Source organism: Microcaecilia unicolor, chromosome 7 (genome assembly GCF_901765095.1).
Source record: "Microcaecilia unicolor chromosome 7, aMicUni1.1, whole genome shotgun sequence".
Taxonomy (NCBI): domain Eukaryota; kingdom Metazoa; phylum Chordata; class Amphibia; order Gymnophiona; family Siphonopidae; genus Microcaecilia; species Microcaecilia unicolor.
Window position 1 is genome coordinate 79518072 of NC_044037.1, and position 26926 is coordinate 79544997.

At 42.4% G+C, this 26926-nt stretch overlaps 1 protein-coding gene across 1 annotated transcript in view; it reads right to left on the reverse strand.

Annotated features, from left to right (window-relative positions):
• DIAPH2 (diaphanous related formin 2) overlaps positions 1-26926 on the reverse strand; it is a 1482340-nt gene that overhangs the window by 161786 nt on the left and 1293628 nt on the right. The window lies entirely within an intron of this gene.

A 26926-nucleotide genomic window follows, 5' to 3' on the forward strand; every position in this document is an offset into this window, starting at 1 on the left:
AACTCGTCCTTACTGTCTGACTCTTCAGTTGTTACACTAACAGTCTTATTTTCGAAAGTGATGGGCGCCCAGATTACGACCCAAATCGGGAGATGGCGCCCATCTCGCAAAGGCACCCAAATCAGTATAATCGAAAGCCGATTTTAGGTGCCTGCAACTGCACTCCGTCGCGGGAACGAACAAAGTTGACGGGGGCGTGTCGGAGGTGTGGTGAAGGCTGGACTAGGGCGTGTTTATCAGCTGAGGAGAGATGGGCGCGCTCGGCCGATAATCGAAAAAAATGGCTGCTTTTAGCACAAATTTAGGTCCCTTTTTTTGGACCCTTTTTTTTTCACGAACAAGTCCCAAAAAAGTGCCCTAAATGACCAGATGACCACCGGAGGGAATTGGGGATGACCACCCCTGACTCCCCCAGTGGTCACTAACCCCCTCCCACCAAAAAAAAAACAACAACTTTAACAACTTTTTGTCCAGCCTCTATGCCAGCCTCAAATGCCATACTCAGCTCCATCACAGCAGTATGCAGGTCCCTGGAGCAGTTGTTAGTGGGTGCAGTGGACTTCAGGCAGGTGGACCCAGGCCCATCCCTCCTACCTATTACACTTGTGGTAGTTAATGTTGAGCCCTCCAAAAAAACCCCAAACCCACTGTATCCACATCTAGGTGCCCCCCTTCAGCCATAAGTGCTATGGTGATGGTGTAGAGTTGTGGGCAGTGGGTTTTGGGGGGACTTTTTAAAAACCTTTTACAAGTGCCCCCTAGGGTGCCCGGTTGGTGTCCTGGCATGTGAGGGGGACCAGTGCACTGCGAATCCTGGCCCCTCCCAAGACCCAATGCCTTGGATTTGTTCGTTTTTGAGCTGGGCGCCTTTGGTTTCCATTATCGCTGAAAAACGAAACTGCCCAGCTCAAATCCGCAAATATCTGATGCATTTGCCGAGCACAAACCGTATTATCGAAAAAAAGATAGGCGGCCATTTTTTTCGAAATACGGTCTGTCCTGCCCCTTCACGTACCCGTGCTCGGACATAGACACCCATGGAGATGCCCCTCTAAGATTCCTTCTAGTCAATTACTCTTTTCAAACTATACATATTTAGTTCTGTTCATTAAATATTCGTTTTCATGCAACAATGCAATCAGCTGTGTCTTCTTACTACAGAGCTCCCTGAAAACCTCAACCGTGCCTCTTTCTTATGCAGCATTTCCAGTGGTTTAACGTCTGTCTCTGATTGACTAGCCCTCTGCTTCCTCTACCTCTTCCAGTGAGTAGCTATGCAGATTAAATAGGCCTGAAACACGGCTTTCCCAGCATCCCCTAGTGCACTTATGTCAGTTCCAGGTAGCTCATCAAATTCTAAATATTCCATCCACTTCATCTTTAAGCAAGACTTCATTAAGACTCTATCTTAAATCTTGACTTTCCTCTAAATCTAAGCAAAAGCAAAAAAAAAAAAAAAAGGTGGCACATGGTCTGATATGGCAAATGAGCCTATATATTACTGGTGGATTTGCTAGGAATATTCTGCCCCCATGCACCACACACCACACATCTAATGTACCATATTGCTGACATGCAAAGGAGAAGAAAGTATAGTCTCTTTCATAGTAGTATAATCTCTATACAACCAGCAGGCCTAGTTTATGGACATACGTTTAGTCAATCCCTTCTCTTGCATATGATACAGAGCCACTACTTCAGTCCTATCCATCAAGAGGTCTAATGCTAAATTGAAGTCACCCCTAATGTAGCCTAATGATTAGTGCACTGTACTGAGAACCCAGGGAACTGGATTTGATTCCCACTGCAGCTCTTTGTGATCCCTCCATTGCAGAGAGTGAGCCCACTAGGTGCAGGGAAAGTAATTTAATGCAATATGTAAACTACTTTGATTGTACCACAGAAATGTAGTATATAAAGAATTTTTTTAAAAATGATAAACCGAGTAACTGTTATACGTACATTTTCTAAGGATGCCCTGTCAAAAGGACTTTGTTTATTCATTAGGATCATATACCTTGAAGATCTACCATCACTGTTCACTCTAAGCTGAGCGGGGGACCTCCACCTATAGCTCTGCTAGTGGGGGGAGGTGGGGGGAGGTGCTGTTTTACTACATATTTTCAAGAGTGAGGGATAAGAAAGCTCTGAAGGACTCCGGAGAACATGTCTGTCCCTAGCAATTGAAAACACAATATTGAAGCACTACCCCCCACTTGTAGCAATGCAGTTGAAGTACTCCTGCTCACCTTACAGGGAACAGTGTCTAGCCGCTCTTCAAGTTCTCTCCACTTCATGGGAACTGGCTTACCTGATATTCCTTTTGTAACATTTTGCCGCCTGGCAGAGATCTATGAGTGTGCATTTTTTTTTTTTTTGCTGGCCCTACATTCACTGCTTGTTGAATTGTGGATGCTCTCTCAATTTTTGCCATACAGAAAGCACTGCAAAAAGGCATATTTGTTTCAACAGGCATGCTGAGGCATTAATGAGAGGTAGCTTGTTCTCATTATTTTATTGAGTCACAGCTCTTCAGGTAGCTCAGACTGATAATATGCAGTGATTCCAAGTGATGACTGTTTTATGTTTAGCTTATCTGAATTGATTTCTATTTATTTAGTTAATTGACGTATTTACCATCTTTTTGAAGAAATTTATCCAAGGCAGAATTGTGATGTCTGTTTTTATTAAATATGCATGTTTTACTTATAGCTCATATAGACTGTAAGATAGTGCAAGCTATAATATACTTTAAAAATAGGATAAATTAATAAATTCACCAGTGTAACCTAACAGGAATTTATGGTCTCCTGTAATCACCACTCTCCTCTATAACCACCCATTTTATCATGTTTTTAAATCCTGTAGACTTAACAACCACAATCATTTTCCACCACATCCCTAAAATAGGACCTTTTTTCAGGTCCTGCACTAATTTTTTCATTAGCATGTGAGACCTGCAAAAATATTGACACAGGAGCAATTGAGAGGTAGTAAGTAATCCTGCATTAACTCTGCTTTAGTCACATATGGCCAGATTCTATACATGGTGCCTAGAAAATCCGCAAAGAAAACATTTCCGCCTAAGCGTATTCTATAAGTGGTGCCTAGATTTAGGCACGGTATATAGAATACACTTAGTTGATATTCCAGTGCCTAAAACCATGCTCCTTCATTTACACCAACAAAAATGTGGCATAAATCCCGGCATGCAGATTTAGGCGCAGAAGGTCATATTCTATAACAACGCTTGTAAATTCTGAAACGCCCATTTCCCCGCCCATAACCATGCCCCTTTTGCCTGCACACATTAAAATTTAAGTGCACTCAGGGCTTTGTTTGAGGGGGTACTTGGGGGTACTGAGTACCTGCACCTTTTCCATTGTCTGCTAAAATTGACCCATGGATCCCTAGTTTTAATGAAAGAGCTCAGGCTCTACACGACAATTCTGCCTTGTCATAGATTCTGTGACTGGTTGCATGGAGCCTGGTTATTGTGGGGAGGGTCCCTGAAGGGTGGCCTGACATTTGAGTACGGGCACCTTTTTTGCTAGAAAAAATTCACTGGGCGCAGTGCGTTGCAGAATATAGCTTAGCGAGTTGTGGGTGCAAATTATAATTATTGCCAATTAGTGCTCATTATTGCTTGTTAAGTGCTGTTAACAATGCAGATTGGCTTGTTAAGCCAATTAAGCACGGATCTCTAAGCACGCTACATAGAATTCGGGGGATAGCAAATGCTAATATGAACATGCAAGCTAGAAAACTCTTCCATGCCCATTCTATGCCCAAGACACACTTCCTCCTGAAAAAAATTTGCACATGACTAGCATGTGCTGAGAGGCAAATTACTGCAAAACGCTTTAGCGTGTTTTGCATTAAATCTTTTTTCCCTGCATTAAGGGCTCCTTTTACAAAGCCATTCTAGCGATTCCCCCACAGCAAATGAGACAGAGTCCATAGGACCTGAATGCTTAATGAAGTTTAGTAAAGGGCCTCCTAGATATCTAACTGTAACTCACCCTGAACTGCCACTAAAAATGTGTGAGCTATATAAATAAAACTTTTATACTTCCCATTGCATGTATAGCAATATTCTGCTAGTTCTCTCTATTTTGGGGGGTACTGTCTATCCAATGTGTTTTTTCTCACTTTTTATTTTTCTTATTCTTTTATAAAGCCACGCTAGTAGCTTCCGGTGTGGTAATGCCAACATAGCCCATTCAAAGTGAATGGACTGTGTCGGCATTACCACACAGGCAGCAGCTAGCGCTGCTTTGTAAAAGTGTGTGTGTGTGTAGGGGGGGAGGGGTGTTAGCTTGTGGAGCTAAGAAACCTCCATCTGTTGTGATCTTGGTAACATCCTGGAACAGTAAGGATTTTTTCCATACATAAAGCTGCTTTCTACACAGAAAAGAGTTTTATATAAAATTAAGTGATCAAATACTATATAAAAGGTACACACATGAGCTCATGTTATAAAGGCACACAGGTGTCCTGTTATAAAATTACCCCCAGTAAGTGCAATTAGGGACGCCATAGTCTGGTCCCAAACTGTCCCATGGAAGGCATTATTCTTAAGGTGTTTGGGCATGGTGAAAAACCAGTTCACTAAGGAAAATGGGGAGGGCTGACAACATATGCAAAATCAATTTACTGGCAAAAGATCAAAAATATGTTTGTGAAATCCAAACATAACCTGTGCAATAGCTTGGACAACATTAGATTGAGTTATTCATGGAGCATCAGTTACAGAAAAAGTCCCAAGCCTGCTCAACCCCCGCCCCCCCCCCCCCAAAAAAAAAACTTCTGATCTCTATTCATCCAGTCTGTGTTTATATATATGTGTATGTCATTGTGAGGAGGTACCCTCTCACTCTACTCTATTCCAGGTGGTCTCAACCCAGTCCTCGGGACATACCTAGAGGGGCATAATTGAACGCGAACGCCCATTTGTAAAAACGTCCATCTCTGAGAACGGGTCCGTGAAGGGGCGGGCCGAACTGTATTTCCGAAAAAAATGGACGTGCATCTCTTTTTTCGAAAATACATTGGATTAGGGCGTTTTTTGAGCTGGGCGTTTTTGTTTTTTAGTGATAATCAAAACCGAAGCATCCCAGCTCAAAAATGACCAAATCCAAGGCATTTGGTTGTGGGAGGGGCCAGCATTCGTAGTGCACTGGTCCCCCTGAGATGCCTCTATGCCAGCCTCAAATATCATACCTAGCTCCATGACAGTAGTATGCAGGTCCCCAGAGCAATTTTACTTTAGTTGGTGCTGCGTGGGACCCATGCAGAGAGGAAAAATCGGAAGAAACAAAAAACAAGCAAGCAAGAGCAGTCAGGGACATCCAAATTAAAAGGTAGTAAAAGGGGGAATTGAACCAGCAACCTTTTGATTATAAGCTCAGTGCTCTAGCCAGTGCACCACTGATTAGATGTCCTTCCTTTTCCATTAAGTCTCTCCAAGTTTCTGTCAGCCAATCACAGCTCATTTAGCTGACAGAAACTTGGAGGGACTTAATGGAAAGGGAAGGACATCTAAGCACCTGAATAATGTGGTTCACTGGCTAGAGCACTGAGCTTGTAATCAGAAGGTTGCTGGTTCGATTCCCCCTTTTACTATCCTGGTAATTTAGACGTCCCTGCTGCACTTGCTTGATTTTTTTTTTCTTCCGATTTTTCCGCTCTGCATGGGTCCCACACAGCACTAACTAAACTAAAATTACTTCGGGGACCTGCATACTGCTGTCATGGAGCTGGGGATGACATTTGAGGCTGGCTTACAAGTTGGGAAAAAAGTGTTTAACATTCGTTTTTTTTTGGTGGGAGGGGGTTAGTGACCACTGGGGGAGTCAGGGGAGGTCATCCCCGGTTCCCTCCGGTGGTCATCTGGTCATTTAGGGCACTTTTTTGGGAACTGTTCGTGAAAAAAACGGGTCCAACAAAAGTGACCTAAATTCTCTCTGAAAACGCCTTTCTTTTTTCCATTATTGGCCGCGCACGCACATCTCTGCTCAGCCGATAACCACGCCTCAGTCCCGCCTTCACCACGCCTCCGACACGCCCCCATCAACTTTATGCGTTCCCGCGACGGAGTGCAGTTGGAAACGCCCAAAATCGGCTTTCGATTATACCGATTTGGGCACCCACAAGAGAAAGACGTCCATCTCCCGATTTAGGTCGGAATTTGGGCGTTTTTTTCTTTCAAAAATAAGCCTCCTAGCCAGTCAGGTTTTCAGGATAGCCACAATGAATATGCATGAGATAAATGTGCATACAATGCATATAGAGCATGCAAATTTATCTTATGCATATTTATTATGGTTATCCTGAAAATCTGATTGGCTAAGTGTATCCCGAGGACTAGATTGTGAACCCCTGCTCTCAATTTCCAAGCATGGTAGGGGAGCTCAGCAGAAGAACTTCCCTCTCTCCTTCTCCTTGAGTAAGAGAAAATGTCTGGAAAAACTACATTTCCCTGAAGATTTAAAAGAAATATAGATAAATGGGGTTCTAGGTGGAAGGAGTCTATGATAGAAGGACTCTAGCCTCACTTTCAATACAGGCAAGTTTCTCAAAGGTCAGAGACTGAGGGAGCATGGCTTCTTTTTTCAAATTAACACTGAAGGAAGAGTCAGAGAGGGCCCAACAAACAGACTGAGCTATTGCCACTAAGAAGTTGAACTAACCAGGAGTGGCTCATCTCTTCTCTGAAGTCTTCGGATTACCCTGCTCTTAATGTCTCCTCCCACTCTTTATTTTATTATATTACAGTAAACCGTGCAGTATATCAATCTTCTGGAACAAATTTGGGGTCCTTTCACTAAGGTGCACTGAAAAATGGCCTGCGCTGGTGTAGGCGCATGCTTTGGATGCGTGCAGATCCATTTTTTAATTTTGGCCGAAAATGGACGTGCGGCAAAATGAAAATTGGTGGGTGTCCATTTTGGGTCTGAGACCTTACCACCACCCATTGACTTAACAGTGTTAACCGGGCGGTAATGGTCTACCAACATAGAATGCCTTTTACCGCCTGGTTAGCGCTGCACCAGAAAGGTGCGCATAAAAAATTAATTTACCTCCCGGGCCATGTGGTAGCTGGGTGGTAATTACAAACTGACAAGCGTTGGGTGCACGTAGGCGTCTACGTGGCTTAGTAAAAGGGCCCCTAAATAAATAAAGTCAGAATTCTCACCTATAAGGCCAAGTAGCAAGGAGCTGTTCTGATTTTTGTTTTTAACTTTTCTTTTTCAGCCATTGTCTTGCTATTTTCCATTCTGGCCCCTGGTGAGTAGGAAATCTCATTTTGCTTACTGGAGAGGGAAAAATCTCATTATCTGTGAAAGTAGGTAGCCACTTGGTCAGACACAGCACATTAATTTTACCTATTTTGGACTAAATTCTATAAATGACACCTATGAAATCAGCACTTAACACTATTCTATAAATGGCGCTTAAAGTTATGCCCAGTTTATAGAATAGCAATGTAGCACCAGGAACCACGACTGAATTTAGGCATAACCAGTTACACCAATGAAACGTTGTAAATCCCCATGCCTATATTAGGCATAGATTCCATTTATTCTATAACAATGCATGTAAATTAAAGGAACACCCCTGATCTGCCCACGACCCTCCCATGGCCGTTCCCCCTTTTTGGACCAGTGTGTAAATTTTAATTAAATCTAATTAGCACCAATAATTGCATGTTAAGATCTCAATTATTGGCACCTATTAGCTTGTTATTCAATTACATTTTTAGTGCTTTTTATAAAATTTGGGGGTTTATATGTATCTTTCTATAACTAGAATGATCTATCTATATCTAGCAGGAAAGGGATACAAAATAAGACCAAGAATACTATAATGTCTCCATGGTGCAACCTCACCTTGAGTATTGAATTCCATTCTCGTCGCCGTATCTCAAAATAGATATAGTGGAATTAGAAAAGGTTCAAAGAAGAGCGATCAAAATGATACACGGGATGGAACTCCTCCTGTATGAGGAAAGGCTAAAGAGGTTAGGGCTCTTCAGCTTAGAAAAGAGACAGCTGAGAGGGGATATTATTGAGGTCTATAAAATCCTGAATAATGTAGAACCGGTAAAAGTGAATCCATTTTTCACTCTTTCAAAAAGTACAAAGACCAGGGGACACGCAATGAAAATACATGGAAATACTTTTAAAACAAATAGGAGGAAATATTTTTTCACTCAAAGAATAGTTAAGCTCTGGAATTCACTGCTGGAGGATGTGGTAACAGCGGTTAGGGTATCTGGGTTTAAAAACGGTTTGGACCAGTTCCTGTAGGAAAAGCCCACACTCTGTTATTGAGATGGACATGGGGAAAGCCACTGCTTGCCCCAGGATTGGTAGCATGGAATGTTGCTACTAATTGGGTTTCTGCCAGGTACTTGTGACCTGGATTGGCCACTGTTAGAAGGAGGATACTGGGCTAGATGGACCATTGGTCTGACCCAGTATGGCTGTTCTTATATTCTTATGTTCTTAATCTACTTCTGTAACTACCTATTCATGCAGATAAATATAGATAGGAGACCCAATATTCAACTGATGGTGAACAGCACTTTGCTGACTGTCACAGGATTTATCCCTGGAAATGTAATGCCAGGCCATGTCTGGCTCTGGCAATGAATTATTGGGTTTAAGGAACCGGCAAAACTATAGCCAGTTAAGTGCAATATTCAGCAGCTATGGTGAATCACATAAAAATAAGACTGACTTTTATGCAATTACCTTGGCCATTTAAATGCTGAATATTGGCATTTAACCGGCTGAGTGCTGACTCTGCCCTAGAACACCCCTAAATAGCCGATTTCGCATTTGGCGCTAACTGGACATTTTCAGCAGCACTATCCAGTTAAGTGCCACTGAATATGACTGGTTAGCCCCCAAAAAAGCAATTCAACTGGCTTGCTAAATAGGTTTGAATATTGACCCCATGATGTATATTTACATATAGCATGATCTCAATTTCTCAAATTTACTGCTAATGCTCGTCATAGTACATGCATCATACCATGTGCAAGTATGAGTATCTGTCTATATCTCTATCTGTAAAACTATATCGATATATCTATATCTAGCTATATACATAGATATAGCCAAATACATATATACAAATACATACACATTTTGGGATTATGGGATGCCAACTGAGCTTAATTACTTGAACCATGAGGTAACAATGAAGTTCAGCAACTGTTTCTTCTAAGCCATGAGTTCTGCTTTGAAAAGCTTGGAAAATTAAAAGGCTTTTTAGAGTGGGACCAATTTTGCCTTATTATAAAAGACCAGTAAAAGGTACTCCTAGGGACAAGGCCTATTTAATATCAGATTATTTCCACAGTGTTCTCCTATTATTCACCTGCCAGTATGATATGTACTCTCATTGTCTCCGTATAAATGCCTATTTTTATCTCGATGAGACTCACATGGTCATTTTTGCATTTGCTACCAAGTTCTGAGTTTTTTTTCTTCTAAAAAACATGTTTTTCTCATCCATAAAAAAACTGGGCCACATGCCTCTGAGGAGAATGCAATGCATTATTTCATTCCCACCTTTTCTTCTTTTTTGGCATCTCTGAAGCTGCTATACCCTAAAGCGCTTCCACTCAGTCTGGACCATCAAAATCAATTATCACAGTAGTCTGCTTTCTTAAATATGAATGGCAATGAATGACAACGGGCAAAGCAAACTTTCAGCTTTGATTTGTGGTTGGCAATGTAAATCTCAAGCTTCTCCCCCCCCCCCTGCCCCCTTTTTGGAAATTTGTAAGAGGCTGGCAAAATCTCCCCCTACTCTCTGCAGCTGTATTGTCAGATCCTCAAAGAAAAGTTTCACCTCTGCCAAGTCGGAGTCACAGCTGAAAAATGTTCCAAGCTCTATTATTGCTCTGAAAGCTCTTCCTGATGACCTCTTAGACCCATTATTAACTGAATCTGAAGAACGGTTGTAACATGGCCTCCGTATACATTTGCACTGCTTAAAATTCTTAGCTGCTTCAGAATTGCAGCTTCAATTGTTTTTATTTCTATTTCATATTAAATTCTATGGCTTTAATTTTTAAAATGTTATTATGCCCTAGCAGAGTGAAAAGTCAGAGAGTTCTATGAGAAAACAACCTGCCTTTTAACTATGATACTGGGTTGCCCTAATGAATGTGTTCTGACCAGAGAAAATGTTTCTCAAACTCCACTAGAGACAATGCCATTTTGTTTGTTTTGCTTAACAAATTTTCATTGATCCCTGCCAACTGCTGGAATGTCACTTCTGTTGGCATACATGCATTAATATTTTCTTCTAGCTGCTGTTTAAAATCATGCAGAAGAATAAACAAGAGTTGAAATATAACTGAAAATGATTGCTTTTAAACGTGCAATAAATGGCTGCATTATTAGGGCATTTCGTAATCATTGCAAAGGTAGAAATACAGGGGCCCTTTTACTAAGGTGCACATAAAAGTGGCATGCACTGGTGTAGGCACGTGTTTTGGATGCACTGGGTCATTTTTTTCACCGTGCCTGGGAAAAAGGGTGGTTTTTTTTTTGTCGGCCGAAAATGGGCATGCGGCAAAATTAAAACCAGTGCGTGTCCGTTTTCAGCCTGAGACCTTACCGCTACCCACTGACTTAGCAGTAAGGTCTCACCGGGCGGTAAGCGGCTATCACGTGTAAGCTGCAGATTACCACCGGGTAAGTGCCACATGGTAGAATTACCGCCCGGGGCCGGGCGGTAGTTCCAATTTGGCATGCATTGGATGTGCGTAGGTACCTAAGCATCTTAACAAAAGAGCCCCACAGAGAATAATTTGATTAGTCTATTTTCATGTAAGGAATATTAAATAATGGTTAGTAAATTTAACAGGCTGTATAAAATAAAAATGTCAAGGAAACCAGGCAAGCATGACACTCTGCACAGTATTGTTTAAATAAATGAGATTTTCAGAAATAGGTACACTGTGAGTTCAGTTTACTAAGGTGCGCTAATGGATTTAGTGCATGCAAATGATTAGCACACGCTACATGCTAAGAAGCCCATTTTATTCCTATAGGCTTCTTAGTATTTAGCGTGTGCTAACTATTAGTACGCTTAGGGGGCCTTTTATAAAGCTTTGCTAGCGTTTTTAGCTCGTGGTAAAAATCAGCTGACGGTTAATTATCTCAGCTTTTATTGCCAGCTAATTTTTACCGTGAGCTAAAAACGATAATTCGGCTTTGTAAATGACCCCCTAAATCCATTAGCACACCTTAGTAAAAGGATCCCTGTTTATTTCTGAGGAAAAGCTTAAACGATTAAATTCCAGAATGTTAACTTGACATTTCTAGGCCTGCTGATTCTGTGATTTTTCTGCCATCATTAAGACTGACAAGTAGCAGAGTTTTGGATCAAAACTCCACATAACTCTCCTTAATCTGGTTCTGAAAGATGAACCCTATTCCTTCCCTACTTTCCTTGAACATCTAACCAACAAAATTCTAGTAAAATATCCACATACTCTAAATTAGTTTAGGGCAAAATAAAGTGTAAGCACTGTACTTTACCTTCAAAATACACTGAAAGAGACAAGCACACCATCAATTTCATAAAATTCCTAGCAGTAGCGTTTCATTTTTATTCTTTCCAACACAACAATATATACAAAAGGGGTTGAGAAAATGTCTGCCTGTCTGGAAGGAAATAATTTTCCAAAAATATAATGGAATTGGATGAAACTTGGCATATTGGAAAAACCAGTAACAGGACAAAACAAATTAAGGGGGTCTTTTACTAAAGAATAGCTCGCGTTATCTGCAACAGGGTCCATTTTATTCCTATGGGACCTGCTGCAGATAACTCAAACTAAGCTTTAGTAAAAGACCCCCTAAAAATGGGCAAAATTGGATCAAGGATTCTAGAGAAATAATGGCATGTGCATTTCCTTGGGAAAAGGAGGTCAGACTCCTGTAGAATACAGAGTTACAAATTGGATCGAAAAAGAGGCACTGAGTGCCTTGCAGCAATAGAACCAAGAAACACCAAAGCAGACACTATAAAGTCCGAAAGGTCTTTATTCAAACAATCCCGACGTGGCCACGTTTCGCCAGATAGGCTGCATCAGGGGTAAAACATATACAACTAACCAGGAACAGACAAGAATTTGCCCTGGTAGTAAAACTGAGCATCCAAGATGACTTCAGCAGTTTTCTTGATCACATACGGCACAGCAACAGCTTCATAAATCTGTGATTCCTGCCATATGTGACCAAGAAAACTTATTTTACCAAAAAAAGACAAGGAGTTGCCATGGGGGCAACGTTTGCCCCATCCACGGCTTGTCTGTACATCATACAGTTTGAAAAAAATTGGATATCATCAAACAAATGGACCCCGCATATCTATAGATGGTACAGATACATAGATGATGTCTTCATGCTCTGGAAAGGGGACTCCCAACAACTTCAAATGTTCTTCAAATAAACAACAGCGATCCAAATATTCAATTCATCTTAATAGAGGATCAATTTCAAATTAAATTTTTGGATGTGCTGATTAAACAACAGACACAAAGCTTTTCTACGGAGGTTTACACTAAACCCACTGATCGGAACACCCTTCTGCATCACTCTAGTAATCATCCTAAAGCTACCAAGCAAAGCCTACCTTTTTCTCAACTGCTACGCTACCGGAGGATATGCAGTCAATCTCATATGTTCAAAAACTAGGCAAAAAGGCTTATAAATATATATTTATGTTGAATATCTGGAAGCTTTTTAATCTACTAATAATGATTGTGTTTTTTACAAGATCTGCATCTTTATGGCTGATATTGGGTGCCATATCCACACAGTTAACTGGGCAACATTAGAACTGCTATTTTTGTGGCCCTACTTGCCCGGTTAGGTATATAGCTGGCAATCTCTCTCTCTCTGGGCTAGATTCTATATATGGCATCTGGAAAAGCCACACAGAAAGAATTTTAGCCTAAGCATATTCTATAAGTGGCACCAAGAGTTAGGCATGGTATATGCTTAGTTGATATTCCAGTGCCTAAAACTATGCACTTCCATGTACACTAATTAAAATGTGGGGTAGATCCCGGTGTATAAATCTAGGCACAAAGGGCCATATTATATAACAATGCACGTACATTTCAGAACGCCCATGAAACACCCGTTTCCCCACCCATAATCATCACAACCATGCCCCTTTTTGTTAGGCGCACTGTGTTACAGAATATGATTAGTGAGTTGTGCGTGTAAATTCTAATTATTGCCAATTAGTGTTCATTATTGCTTAAGTGCTGTTATCAATGCTAATTAGCTTGTTAAGCCAATTAAGTTACACACTTAATAGAATACACCTGGATTTTGTCGCGGATCTCTAGGCGTAATATATAAAATCTGGAGGAGAGTGTCCAGAAAACAACGGGACTCCTGATATTTTTCAAAATAACCCAAACACAAATCTACTATTATTTAAAAATTATTAATATTATTGACAGGTGTTACTGCAAGATGCTGTAGAAACTGGATTATCCCTGTTTTCAAAATGACATAATTCAGGAAGAGACCATTAAGATCCATTTTAGCAAAATGGCATTTAGCAAAGAAGATTAATTGTGATTAAACTTGTGCGACAAAATAAGGAATATGGCGCAAAGCCTTTGCTAAGGGAATTTCCTAATAAAGGTTGGACTAATGTATTTTCAAAGGACATACTAAGGGGCTCTTTCTCAAGCAATCTGGGTCTTTCCCACGTGCTGAGGTCACATTCAACAATGCCAGTAAGCTCTTACTGCCACTTATTTTGTAAGCAGTATGGGCTCACACACTAATCCTGCCCTAATCAATTAGCATGCGGCAATGTCCATGTGCTGACCAATCAGGATAGCCTCATCCACTCTCTTCCCCCCAACTACTACTGCTAGGTGTGACATTTTGAGAGAATGCTCCAGCAAGGGCAGGGATGTCTAGGAATCTCTCTTGTCCATGGGCCCACTAGACTACCAGCTACTAAACAGTAGGCCTCCAAGGTATGGGGTGTACATTGGGAGCTGGGGATCTGATGGAAAGGCTTATGTGTAGGAGGCTACAGATAAGGGAACTTGCGTGCAGGGGGCTGGTGTGTGTAGATACTGATGTTTGAGGTGCGGCTTATGCATGGCAGGGGATGATGTGCAGGGGTCTGCAGATCAGGGTCTTTGGATCGGGGAGGAGGTTTGGCCTTATGATGGGGGGTGGCAGGTGAAGCACTACGGGCCATGTTAGATATGGCCTGGGAACATCGGGCCAAGTTTTGAGGGTTTTAGCTGGGGTTATTTTATCATCTTTTTTGGGCTATATTATGACTTGTGGTGTGCACCCAGTATTTACCACAAGTCGCATTATACTATTTACATACTAACAAGCTGATTTACATACATTTGCATATTTTGTATCTCATTACTATGTAATGCAGAGTAACTTATTTTGTGCTCATTAGAGGATGAAACCCACAGTTAGTACTCTTTAACTTGCATTAATGGGCTAATAACGTGGGTTATTAGCCCATTAATGCAACTTGCATCATTGTAGCTTTCCATCCTTCAGTGAATAAAGCATTATACCATGACCATGTGTGTTAAAAATTAATACATGTTTTTAACATGATTTTGTACATTGACCAAACAGTCTCCCATTAATCACTCAGGTGGCAAAAAGGTATCACTGCTGGCAGCAAATGGATTCACTTAAACTCATTCTAATGCACGGCTAGAGTCTACAAAAAGACTGCAGCCATATCAACAAACATTTTTTTTTTCATTTTCTCAACAATGTCTCTAGCTAAGTGCTATAGACTATGCTGAATAGACAGAAATGTATAATACTCAAAAACTACACACATTTTAAGACTGACCTTTGTTATATGCCACAAAAATACAGTCTGTTCTACCAGTAGGCTTTATTTGCAACATAAGCTACTGACAGGGAGCTGTTTCTCTTGAACAAGGTTACATTTACATATTCTTGAACACACAGCCAAGACAAACATAATTTACATTAATTAAATGTGTCATATTAGGGACGCTTTTTTTTTGGCTGTGGAAATCAGCTGAAATAGTCACAGTTTATAACAGCATCTTATAATTCACTGAATATCTTATTGCATATAACAGTAATAGAGACCCAAAATAAAGGTGAAGATTTCTGTCACTGCCGCCTTTTGTCTTAAACTCTGCCCAGTTCCTAGATGACAGTTATAGAGTATGCTCCAGAAAATAAATAGTTAATCATGAGAGAGGAAATCAGACACTGTACACTCAATGGGCTGACTACCTGTTGGACAATGTTGAAACCAGAGTTAGGCCTGAGTATGCTGACAAACCGCAGATTTCTATCTCTAATTCAATCTACTTCCATTCTATCAAATTCACAGGACATACTGAGCTGGTAATTAATTTTTGTGTTGACTAAAATTTATGTTTTGGACTGAAGATTGCATTATTGAAGTGAACATTAAAAAAAAACCCCACTGGTAGATTCATTTGGAGGTCAATGTAATAATCTGCCTTTATCATATTGAAAGCTTTTGAAATCTGGAACTACATTATCGAATAGATTATTTTACAGTTGCATTGTGATATTACTCTTGAATGAGATTTTCGATGCAATAAAAGATATTTTGCAGAAAAGATAAAACCTATTTCATTTACTGTGGTCATTTTCTTCGCAGGTAGATGAATATCTTCACATTAAAAAGAATAATGTAGGGCCTAATCCTTAAGGGAACCTTTTACTAAACTGTGATAAAAATAGGTCTTAGTGCCTTTATGGTGGTCATTCCTGCAAGCCAAGACTATTTCTACAATGGCCATAAAAACGTCAATTTTCCGTTTCTTGCATTAATTGGCCATGTTGCCATTAGCGCACTGCCTCTTTTCATACTATGTGTACATTTACCACCACCAATTTTGAAGGTGGTAAGGACGTCTGTGTTATCCATGCGCTAACTAGTTAGCATGCAGTAATGTAGGTGTACCAACTGGTTAGCATTGGAACACTTAACTTGCCGCCCCTGACATGCTCCCTCAGAAGACAAGCCTGAGCATGTCCCGCAGTACCCCATTTTTTGATGCATTAGGCATATATTAGCACCTAATGCAGCTTAATAAAAGGGCCCCTAATTTTGTTAAACTGTTTTCCAAAAAATCTGGGGGAAAGCTGGCTAGAATTAATGTGCATTAGCTGTGAACTTGCCAAATTTCAGGAATTCAAACTGAATCTAACAATTACATACTCCACAAACTGGGAGGCCCTTTTACAAAGTGGAGGTAGTAAGCCCAACGTGGGCTTATCATGCGCCAATATGGAGATAGGCCTAATGCGGGTGCCGGTGGTATTTGCAGCCCTACCGCTTGCCATTTCCCATGCTAGGGAAAATATGGCACTATTTCATAGTGTGGCAGGTACCCAGCAGTAATCAGACAGCGCCGCGTGCTACCTGGTTACTGCCAGGTTAGCGCAGGAGCTCTTACCGCCACCTCAGTGGGTGGTGGCAAGAGCTCCCCCTCACATGGCCATGCGATAAGAGCAATCTTACTGCATGGCCATGGCTATTTTCAGCCTTTTTTACCCAATGCGGTAAAAAGGGCTGCAGTACGCAGCAAAAATGGCCCCCGTCACTAGCGCAGGGCCCTTTTTTACCACAGCTAAGTAAAAGAACCCCTGGGTGAATCTGATCAAACTCTGCTGTAGGCTTGCTCATTTTGTGGAATCAGCATCTGGATATTTTTTACATAATTGTTTGCAAACTAAAGGGCATTTACATGGATCATGTGCTAAGGCCAATTTTACTGCAGGGGTAAAACGGCAGCATTTTCTAAGTTTCCCATTAGCTCGTAAGCCCCTACCACCACCTATTTTGTAGGCTATAAGGATTCACACGCTAAACACATGATAATCGGTTAATGTATGATAATGTAGCTGCAATAAGGATTCCTTTTACTAAGGTGCACTGAAAATGGCTTGCGCTGTTGTAGGCACGTGTACTGGATGTGCGCAGGTCCATTTTCAGTGTGCCTGCAAAAAAGGCCTTTTTGTTTGGCTAAAAATGGACGTGCAGCAAAATAAAACTTGGCACGCATCCATTTTGGGTCTGATACCTTACTGCCACCCATTGACTTAGCGGTAAGGTTTCACGCATTAACTGGGCAGTAATCGTTGCACGTACACTGCCGATTACCACCTGGTTAGCACCACATGGTAGAAAATATAAAATATTTTCTGCCGTGCGTATCGGACGTGTGTAAAAATTGGAATTACCGCCCGGGGCACACAGTAGTTGGGCGGTAGTTCCAAATTGATGCACGTTAGATGCACGTAGGTGCCTACATACCTTAGTAAATCGACCCCTGTATGATTACTGCAGAACACACCTACTCTCCACTCCCAGACTCACCCCTAAAAAATAGACATCCAAGATGGCCGCACACATTTAGGAGCAGTGCAGACCTCGATTTTCCTTTAACAAAATGCCTAAAAGGAGAGGAAAGGCAGTGGTTTGGGTTCCCCCAATGCCTACCTCTTTACTTTCAGGTCCTATTGACCATTTTTTGAGGATGCCAAGCCAAGGGAATATGCCCGGGAGCGGGTCCGTAGGAGACGCCGGCATGGTTGAGGAGCTCTTGGCATCTCCCGGACTGGATACCACGCTGAGCCCCGATGCTAGAACTCCGCCCCCACAACCTCTATGAACAAGCTCCCCCTCTGCAGTAGTGAGCAATCAAACACCGAATAGTGGATTTGAGTTGATCTTGAGCGGAGTCCAGATTACACAGTCTCAGGCGGATTTTCTTTACCCCTGGAAGGAAATGAATCATTGATAGCAGGTGCGGGACAAAAAGAGACAGGTAATGGGCAGCAGTGGCGTAGCAGGGGGGCTGCCACCCGGGGCAGGGCGATTCGCCATTGCACCCCCCCCCCCGGGTGCAGCACGATGAACCCCCTCCCCCAGACCAGCTCCTGCACCCTACCTTTAAAAAGAATATCGGGAGGCGAGGCACAGCGCCTCGCGCCTGCCCTGCACTTAAAAGAAATGTGGACCGTCGGGTCTTCCCTCGCTCTGTCTGTCTCGCCCTCCACTGATGCAACTTCCTATTTCCGCAAGGGCGGGACAGACAGAGCGAGGGAAGACCCAACGGTCCACATTTCTTTTACGTGCAGGGCAGGCGCGAGGCGCTGTGCCTTGCCTCCCGATATTCTTTTTAAAGGTAGGGTGTGGGAGCTGGTTAGGGGGGGGGTGTCGATTCGCCAAGGGGGGGAGCTGGCAGGGAGCATCCCCCCTGAGCTGACACCCGGGGCAGACTGCCCCTCCCGCCCCCCCTTGCTACGCCACTGATGGGCAGAAAACTGAATTATTTGAAAAGTCTTTACCGATTTTGGAGAAACCTTCAGTGGTTTCTCTTGATTCCTTGTGGGACTTGGTCTCTCAATTGGTTCAGTCACAATTTCAACAAATAAGACTATTATCTCAAAAGGTTAATGATATTGAAAAGAAAGTGTACAAAAATCAACTTGAAATTAAAATATACTCTGAAAAGATTGCTAAGGTAGAAGAAAAAGTCTCAAATGCAGGGAATATCCAAACTCCAATTTTGAAAGATATTTCAATTTTTAAGAACAAAATGGAAAACTATGAAAACCATATGCGAAGATATAATTTAAGGTTTATAAACTTTCCAAGGCTTACAATGATAAACCCATTGCAGATGATACAACGCTACTTCAAGGAAATTTTGGAGATACCAGAAGTAAACCTGCCACCTCTCACTTAAGTTTATTATGTACCTTCTAAAGTACAAGAACAACCACAACAACAAAAAGAATCTTTGAATGTTACTAATCTTTTGGAAATATCTGATACCGAATTAGCAACTGCCGTGACTTTGGTAGCTACAGTTGCTTTACTACCAGACAAACAATGGCTGTTTAAAATGTTCTTTAAACATAAGGATAAAAAGGTTTTGGGTTTAAAGATTTCATTGTTTCCGGATGTTTCGAATGAAACACACAAAAAAAAACATAAACAATTTCTAATACTGAAGCCAGAAGTACTGAGACTAGGGGCCACATTTTATCTTCGTTTTCCTTGTAAATGCATAATTTATATATATAAAAGGCACTTTGAAGCCTCAAGCCGGAAACTTGAGGCGCCCAAGATATCCGGTTTGGCCTGCAGGCTCCAGTCACTTTAGCTCCGCCCTCGCGTCAAAACGCGATGATGTTGAGGGCGGGGCGGCCCTCGCGTCAAAACGCGATGACGTTGAGGGCAGGGCGGCCCTTGCAACCATGTGACTGAGGGACGAAGGGACGAACAGGAGAGGTGTGCAACTCGGAACGGAGGCACGGAGGGGGTGTCTGCAACTCGGGAGGGAGGGAGGACGGGGGGAGGGGATTACCCTGCTAGCGCCCGTTTCATTTTTGCCAGAAACGGGCATTTCTTACTAGTATGTTATAATTCATATAAATATGTTTTCACAGACCCGTTACAATTAACATCGTTTGTAACATCTAAAAGAATTGAAGGAGTTAAATAGAAAGCGTTGTTAGATTGTCTCCTCAATGTAATTTTCCTTAAATAATATTACTTTATTAATCCTCCTATAGTAGGATGTCCCCTTTTAAAGTGGACTTGAGTGTTAATTATGTGTTGAAAATATATTTCTTTTTTCTTTGTTAATTTTTCTAAACACTATCAAGTGTATTCCTTGAAATAATTGTATATGCAAATAAAAAAAAATAGGATCTATTTTTAGCGCGTGAATAGCACGTGCCGATCCCAAAACTAGCAGGGGACACCTGAGCACACCTCGCAATAAGCCCTTTTTAAAAATCCTTTATTTATTGATTTTACATTCATAATATATACTTATGAGTGAAAATATACAAAAAGAAAAATCATCAATCAATCAATGCATACATATAGTCAATTCCTCAAGAATATTCAACTACCGCCCACAAATTTAAGTAATTGATCCAAGAAAAGAAATTTCTATACTTAAATCTTAAGCAATTTTCACAAAATTTAAATCAAAAGAGCAGCTTAGTTCCTGAGTGGCTTACTCAAATCTGCCATACAGTGTTACATATGTGACTAAACCTGTATTCTGACCTCTTCTTTGCTTATTATGAAATCTTCCAGTTGTTTTGGGTCAAAAATTTGATATTGTTTAAGTTGAAATTTTATTCTAGATATACATGGGAAACTCAAAAGAAAGTCTGCTCCAATTGCTATTACCCTAGGGCGTAACAATAAGAACATCTTACGTCTCCTCTGAATTTCCATGGACAAGTCAGGAAAAACTCTAACATTTGAACCCAAAAACAGCGAATCTAAGTGTCTCAGAGAAAGTTTAAGCACAGCGTCTCTATCTATTTCCAATGCAAATGTGGCCAATAATGTGGTCCTTTGAGTTGTGACCTCAAGAGACGACTCGAGGAATGCGGTGAGATTCATTGCATCTTGCCTCTGTAAGCTTTTGGAGTCTTCCCATCCACTTGAATATAGTAAGCACGAGTTATAGGTGGCAATGAATTCTCACGCATTCCCAGAGTCTCCATTAAATCTAACCATTTGATTTGGGAATATCAAAGAATAAGTCCTTTTTTTTTTTACTGTGGCATCCATGCGTTAGTAAGACCACTAAACTTCCTGTGGTTTGCTGAACATTGAACTAGTGCATGATTTTCTTTTTTCAAGTTTACAAACCTCCAGGCTTAAAAGTGCAGGTACATTACCACCTTTTAATTTCTTAAATTAGGCAAAAAGTTATAACTATCTGCATGGAATCTAGTAATTTACTACCACCACAACAACAACAAAAATACAGAACCACAAGAAATCTATCCAAATAGATTACAGCAGTGCTGGGTTTATTGATAATGTTACTGAATATCGATATTCTGAAAATACAGAAAAAAAGCAGATACCTTTTTTTATATAGCAACTGGACTACAAAAACAAAACAAAAACATTTTACTTAAAAAGAAGCTAAGGGGTCCTTTAACTAAAGGGCTTTAAGCCCCAGTGCAAGCTTAATGTGTGAAAAAATGCTTACTGCAAAACACATTAAAGATTTTTGTGTTGTTCCCCTCTTCTGCTCACTAAGGTGGTCATGATCAAAAGCCCCGCACTGTTCCAAACAGCGCTCTAAAATTAGTGCTGGAACAGCGTGGGGCTTTACCGCACCGATGATCAGAGATAATGCATGCAAATTTAAGCAGCGCAATTATCTCTGATCATGGGGTAGAAGTGTGGGCGAATTGTGCCGAGCATGCACTCAGCACAATCCTCCCGCACTTGTTTGACAGTAAGGACCTGGACAAAGAGGCAAAGAAATAAATGAAAGAAAACAACCAGTGCCGCAATTTTGGAGTGGGCTTAAGCTCAAAGTGGGGGGGGGGGAATGTTTTTATCTACCCCTCTCTAGACCCCCGCAGGACCCTTCCCCAAGGAGGTGTACAGAGGGTTTGTTCTTCTAAGATCTTGTTAATCACCCCCTCCCTGAATTCCAGTGACACCCCATTCCATGGTGTTATGTCTTGGGGTTCTAATGAGCGCCTCCGGTCATGGAGGCATAGGGGGGGTGACAGGAGCGGAGGAGTGGCCTAGTGGTTAGGGTGGTGGACTTTGGTCCTAGGGAACTGAGTTCAATTCCCAGCACAGGCTGCTCCTTGTGACTCTAGGCAAGTCACTTAACCCTCCACTGCCTGCCGCATAGAGCCTGCCATGAGTGGGAAAGCGCGGGGTACAAATGTACCAAAAAAAAAAAAAAAAGAAGGCGCAGTTCAGATCTAATTCCCATGACCACAGCTTTCTGTCTATCTGGATCTAAGTGAATCTTTGGCCATTTATGTTCCCACATGAAATCTATGTGAGTGAGAAAGAAAGATTCTTACTTGTGTGTGTAGTATTCTGTGAAACAGGTGGAGGAGAGAGAATAGATTGAAACAGGGACTGAAGCAGTTTAGTGAAATAAATAGTCTTTTATTGTCACCCAAATCAGGACTTCAATTTGGTACAAACATCAGACAGATTCTGGGTTCAACCGGCCAGAGCTTCGCCTTCAGAGATTTCGGTGGGGAAAGAATCCGATTTTAGCTCAGCTCTGCATTTCTTATATAGTATTTCTTCCCCATACAAGTCAATTGGAGAGAGATTTTTTTTTCTAATCTTTCTTCATACTTAACCGCAGGTCAGGTGCCCACCTGCCCCTCCTCTCAAAGATTTCTTCATAGTGCCAATTTCAACACTTTTAAAACCTCTTTCCTAATACTGAGAGAGATCTATGTCTTTCTATCTTGTGATACTGGGAGCCATTTTATAAAGACAGACTCCATTTTAAGAACCAAGCTTTTTACCATTTTTGTCATTAATTTCTACATCTTAAGTGTTACACTCAATTTGAAAGTTGTACCAGGTTTCAATAAGACTCACCAAGCAGTCCTGCTCTTGCAGGCTCTCAGCTATAAAGCCATCAGCTGGTTATCAGGCCTAGTCAGTGCTTTTCAGCTGTTTAAGCTATGTAACTTGGCCCACCACTATTCCAGTGGATAGGTCTCAAGCTGGGACACATATTAACAGGAATTAGGTCAAAAATTTGTAAATTGGGTGAAGAACAGGTTGAGTTGTAGGCCTCAGAAAGTAGTATTAAATTTTAGTTCATGCTGTGAAGGCAAAGTAAATCTCTAGGGTACCCTAGGGATTGGTACCAGAACCAGTCCCTTTCAATGTCTTTATCAGTAACATTGATAAGGAACTTACTCTTCTTTATATATGATACTAAAATCTCTAAGGGATCCTTTCACTAAATTGCAGTAAAAACAGGCCTTAGTGTATTTCCTGTGCACTAAGGCCATTTTCCAGGCCTTTTATTCCAATAATGGCTATGTGATAATACAGATGCACTAAATTATCAGACAGTAATGCCTACTCTCTGCACCTCAGATATGGCCCCCTCCATAAAAAATGTAAAAATATTTTGTAATGTGCATTTAACAAGCGCTGATTTGGAACTTACCACAGGACTTCTGAATGTATGCTGCGGGAAGCCATTTTAAGCTATGTTAAAAGCACACTAGTGCTTACTGCAGCTTAAAAAAAGGATCTTTAAAAAAGTAACCATGCCAGAAGGGAATCAAAAAATGAGAAAAGGGTGAAAGCTTATAAAATTCTGCCAGGACAGAAGTACATGTACTGACATGATAGTGCATACTTCGCTGGTAGGTGTTATAGGGGTGGAGTTTGGGCAGAGCATGGGCGGTGTTTACAAGTATGCACATAGATTATAAAACGTCTTATTCTACATACATACTAAAATAATGTAGGAGCAGACATTTAAACCTGCTCTCAGACAGGTGTAACTGTCTGCCTCAGCAATTTAGACACACGCTAAGCATTTTATAAAGAACATAGCTGCCTATATGTTTATATAAAATGGCGGGGGTTACTTTCAGTATCAGTAACCCCTGCTCTAAATCTATGGCAGTGTGCCTTAGGTTTTTGAGGGTTTTTCTCCACTTAAGAGCACCTCTTTAGAAGTTTCATTTTCTAGAGTCTTTACATTTTGGTATTACACTATTTTTACTTGGCTCACTGAATCTTTGGCAATTCTTGTACAAACAGCGAGAATCCTGCTTCCCCATTGCAACTTGGCTCTTTGCAAGCTGGACCATGCAATAGCGGAAATGGTATCATGGTTTCAAGCCTCATGAGAAGGCTGGGGGGAGTGTAAAGAAAGAAACGAGAGACTGGGTGGTCTCAGAGAGTGTGTGACAGGGCCGGTCTTAGCAAGTGCGGGGCCCTATGCAGACTAATTTGATGGGGCCCCACCCTAGCCCTGCCCCTATCCTAACTCCGCCCCCACCCTAGCTCCACCCCACCCTAGCTCCAGGGCCGGCCACCCCTCCCTCTGAGCTCCAAGGCCCCCAGCTCCAGGGCTTCCCCACCTAGGGCCCCCAGCTCCAAGGCCCCCCTCCCTCCCCCCCAGCTCCAAGGCCTCCCTCCCGGTCATTTTTTAACACCTCCCTCCAAAATCCAGTACTAGGTATGCCGCGAATACAAAACACTCAGGACCTATAGAACAATTCTACCATACCATAAGCAGTCATTTCTACGAATCACACAAAGAAAAGGAAAACATCTTAAAACACTACAGTGAGCAGTAGAACATCAATTCACCTATTGTAAAATGAAACCAGACAGAATAGTACAGATCATCGATCCTGCACAGTCAATGCCAACTGAAAGCCATGTCTTTTTCACAAACACAGATACACCCTAATCCACTATAGAATAAGTAGTAATATTTAAACTTTCTATTTAGACAAAAATTAAACTGAACCCCCAAGATGCCAGACTCTGCATACAATGCAACACCACAGAAACAGAAAATGTCCCCTAGTACTGTGCAAAATATAAAGACAGCAGATGTAAATTTGAAAAAAAAACTAACAAATACCAATCACCACTTTACAAATTAACAAATAGAAATAAAACAAATCCAGAAAATAAAATAATACTATTTTATTGGACTAATAGCTTAGCTTTCAGAGGCCAAAACAGCCATCCTCAGGTCAATATAGTATAGTACTGTTACAATATCCTATCCTGACCTGAGGAAGGGGGGTTTGTTCACCGAATATTAGCCAAAATGTATTAAAATTAGTCCAATAAAAAGATTACCTTGTTTACATGTTCTATTATAAACATTTATTAACACATCTACAATACTACTTTATCCTAGAGCAAAAATATAAAAATATATATTTTATATACAGTTTGTTGTCTCTGGTTTCTGCTTTCCTCATCTTCTTTTCACTGTCTTCCTTCCATCCAGCATCTGTCTTCAGTCTCTCTCTGCCATCCAGTGTCTGCCCTCTCTGCTGTTCCCTCCATCCAATGTCTGCCCTCTCCCCCTGCCCCTTCCATCCACATCTGCCCTCTATCTCTGCCCCTTCCATGATCCATCCACCATCTGCCCCTGTCTTCCCTCTCTCTCTCCCCCATCCATTCACTGTCTGCCCTTTCTATCCCTTCCATCCACTGCCCTTTCTCTCTGCCCCTTCAATCCACAATTTGCCCTCCCTCTCCCATCCATCCAGGGTTCGCCCTCCCTCTCCCCCATCCAGGATCTGCCCCTCTCTGCGCCCCTTTTTTTCAACCCCACCTTCCAGCCCCACTATCCCACCAGTCCCCATTTCAGCCCCAGCCCTTTTCTCCCACCAGTCCCGAGCTTCAGCCCCCAGCCACTTCTCCCTGTCCCCTTTTCAGCCCCCAGTCCCCAGTTTCAGCCCATGCCCCTTTTCAACCTCCAGTCCCAGTACTAGCCCCCTTATCCCACCTACCCTCCTTTTCAGCCCCCAGTTCCAGCCCCCTTCATCCACATGCCTTGTATTAGGGCCCCCCTTTTCAGAACCATTCTCCCACCTGACCCACGCATGCCCCATTTTCCCACCAGCCCCAGGCATGGCCCCCATTTTCCCATATGGCCCCTTCTCAGACCCCAGTGCCAGTCCCCTTCTCCCATCTGAGAACCCCCTCCCCAGTCCCCTTCTCCCATCCAAGAACCCCAGTCCCCTCCCCACCCGTCCCCTTCAACCATCCAAGAACCCCATTCCCACCCCTTCTCCCATCCGTGAACCCCCTCCCCACCTCAGTCCCCTTCTCCCATCCAAGAACCCCAGTCCCCTCCCCACCCGTCCCCTTCAACCATCCAAGAACCCCCTCCCCACCCCCTTCTCCCATCCGTGAACCCCCTCCCCACCTCAGTCTCCTTCCCATTTCAGAACCCCCTCCCCACCCCACCCTTCCCCCACCTGAGAACCCCCACCCCACACCCTTCTCCCATCTGAGTCCCTCCCCCCCCGACCCACCTACCAGCTCCGTTCTCCTGCCGCCCACCACCCTCACTGCCTTTATGTTTAAATCTCTTTATTGACCATCACAGCACATTATACAAAATCACAAAACAAAACACGGATTACAGAATATCTGTGTTATATCTGTGTCCCCATACATTTTTACATTTTCTCCCCAACTCCCTCCCTGATCTCCGATGCCTACTATAGATACCCTCACCGTACACGTCAACATGGCCTGATTAAAACTGCGTTGTACCATCCATAGGAGCAATTGTCATCATCTCAGTACTTGGCAAATTGCCATCATCAGTACCCAGAAATACCTTTTACCTAAGGCTTAAAACTCTTCAGGATAAGCCGCTGCAAAGGGCCTTCGTTCTTGTGACCCTTCACACCAGGGTGCCTCTTTGGTGTCTTGTACTTGGATCTGGTTATTGTAAAAATTATGCATTACATCCATCATGTTTCAGCCAAATAATTATCAGCAGATCCGGTATTTTCTGTATACAGAACCCCTACCCTCCCCCCCCACCTCCGCAGCCCTCCCTACCCTTACCAGTTAGTTGGTCATGGTCCAGTGCAAGTGATATACCAAAGTAACCCAAGTCTATCCAAAGCGCCGGAGTGACAGGCAGTGCCTCGCATCTGCCCTGCCACTAAAAATCTCTTCGATGTCGTTGGGCCTTCCCACATTGAGTCCCCCCCTCCTCTGAGGTAACTTCCAATTACCACGAGGGCGAGCGGGACTCAATGTAGGAAGGCCCAATGGCGTCGTCGAAGAGATTTTTAGTAGCAGGGCAGACACGAGGCGCTGCCTGTCACTCCGGCGCTTCAAAATTGTTTTTTTAAAGGCAGGATAGGGTGGGAGCAGCGGGAGCGGAGCACCCCCCACCCACTGACATCCGGGGTGGACCGCCTCCACCACACCGCCATCGCACACCATTCAGAGGGAGGGAGGGAGGGAGGACTGGAGCTCGGGCGGGCGGGGTGACCTCAGGCGCACCGTGCGGGGCCTCCCTGAG